The sequence below is a fragment of the Bison bison genome, unplaced genomic scaffold (assembly GCF_000754665.1).
Source record: "Bison bison bison isolate TAMUID 2011002044 unplaced genomic scaffold, Bison_UMD1.0 scf7180017864390, whole genome shotgun sequence".
Classification (NCBI taxonomy): Eukaryota; Metazoa; Chordata; class Mammalia; order Artiodactyla; family Bovidae; genus Bison; species Bison bison.
Window position 1 is genome coordinate 1,269,078 of NW_011494962.1, and position 2,516 is coordinate 1,271,593.

The following is a 2,516-nucleotide window of genomic DNA, read 5'->3' on the forward strand; positions in this document are numbered from 1 at the left end:
TGGCCACCTCATGCCAACAGTTGACTCATTGGAAAAGACTCTGATGCTGGGAGGGATTGGGGGCAGGAGAAGAAGGGGATGACAGAGCATGAGATGGCTGGATGGTATCACCGACTTGATGGACATGAGTTTGAGTAAACTGCAGAAGTTGGTGATGGTCAGGGAGGCCTGGTGTGCTGCAATTCATGGGATCGCAAAGAGTCAGACACCACTGAATGACTGACTGAACTGAACCAATAAATGATGTGCACCATCCTTTTATATGATCTCCTATGGTAAAGATTGATTAAATATTTTGCCTATTTTTATTGGGTTGTTCATTTTCTTATTATTGAGCTGAGAGTTCTCTCTTTATATGTTTTGGATGTTAATATTTTTTCAGACATGTGTTTCATAAATACTGCCTTCCAGTATACCTTGTATTCCCTTAACATTCTTTTTAGAAGTTTAGATGAGCAGAAGTTTAACTTGAAGAAGTGAAATAAATAATTTTTAAACATATGTTTTTATATTTAAGAAGTTTTTAATTAAGAAATCTTAATTAACCTGAACTTGAAAAATTTTCTCCTATGCCTTCTTCTAGAAGCTCTGTTTACATTGATATCTATATTTCATTGCATTAATTTTGTATATAGTGCAAAGTATGGATTGAATTCTTTTTAAAAATGTTTTGCAAAAAGATGTCTAGTTATTTCAGCACCATTTTTTGAAAATTGTACTCTTCTGTTCAATTATCATGGCACTTTTGTCAAAAATCAATTCACCACTTATACTTGTATCTATTTCTAAACTCTATCCTATTTCATTGATCTGAATATCTGCCTTCTTTCACCAATAACTTGATTATTGTGAATTTATAGGAAGTTGTGAAGTGATGTGAGTTCTTCTTCATTGTCTTTTTCAAAATTGTTTTAACTTTTTTTGCAAAGAAGAAAAAACTTACTTAGTGGCCATTTTTTATTATAATTCCATTACTAGTAAATAAAATCTTAGCTACTTGAAAAAAATGGCTGATTCTAAAATAGGGGTAGGAAATACATAAGAAGAGCCTGGAGATTTTTATAGTTCTAGAAAATGGAGAAGTGCTTAAAACTGTAGAGGTATGTCAGCTAGGTAAAGGAATTACCAATGGCCAAAGCTGGAACAGTTTAAGCAGCAAAAGTCACAGAAAAGAAATAGTATTAATTATAACCCCAATATAAAATACCCATGAGTCCACAGTAGCATAAAATGATTGAATACTTTAGCAAATGAGGGAGATGAAACAATCTCCTGTGCAGAAAAATTCTAAATGAATAATGTAGATGCTCTTGCCTAAAAGGGATGGGACTCTTTACTCCTTAAGTACTTACTGCACATAATGATTTCCTTCCAAAGAAATTATTACAGACTCATATGGAAGAGGAAAATAAGAGTAACCTTTGAGTGGAAAACCTGACAAACACCACCTCAGTGAGCAAAGGTAACATCAACAGTGAGGTCATGTTCACAGTTTGTTCCCTTGATATGATGTAATAAAATTTGCACTCTGTCGTCCTCCCCAAATTTACAACTCCAATCTCCTCATGAGAAAAATGTCAGACATATCTCAATGAAGGGTATTCTAAAATATACCTACGTAGCAGTTTTCAAAACTATCAAGATCATCAAACACAAGGAAAGTCTGTAATAGCCAAGGGAAGCCTAAAGAGACATGACATCTAAATGTCATGTGGTAACCTGGATGGGATTCTGGAATAGAAAAAGGACATAGGTAAAAGTAGTTACAGAAGCATGAATAAACTATGGATTTTAGTTACTAAAAATACACTGATGTTGGTTTATTAATTACAACAAAAGTGCAATATAATATAAAATGAATTAAAGAGGAACTGATTTCAGAATATATGGAATTCTATACTATCTTCAAACCTTTTCTGTAAATGTATATTGTTCTAAAAAACAAAATTCATTTTAAAAAATTAAAATTAATATGCAACTTTCTACAAAATAAAAGCTTAATATGTTTCTTATTTTTTAACCTTTTTTTTTTTGGAGGAAAATTGCTTTACAATGTTGTGCTGAATTCTATTATACAACAATGTGAGTCTGCCGTAAGTATACATATATCCCCTCCCACATGAAACTTTCTTCCACTCCATCCAGCTCCTGTAGGTTGTCACAGAGAACCAGACTGTGTGTTTCTGATTATGACTGACTTAACTGTATAGAGCAATTAAGGGAGAAAAGGAATCATCATAATGTTTAGACTTCCAGTTTAAGACTATAGTTTATTTATCAATTTGTCTTTTTCAACCTTTCTCACTAGTATTTTATAATTCATCTTACAAATGGTGCAAATATTTGGTACATTTATACTATCAACTTAAAGCTTTTGACCCCATGAATTGTAGCCTACCAGGTTCCTCCATCCATGAGATTTTCCAGGCAAGAATACTGGAATGGGTTGCCATTTCCTTCTCCAGGAGATCTTCCAAACCCAGGGATTGAACCTGGGTCTCCCACATTGTAGGCAG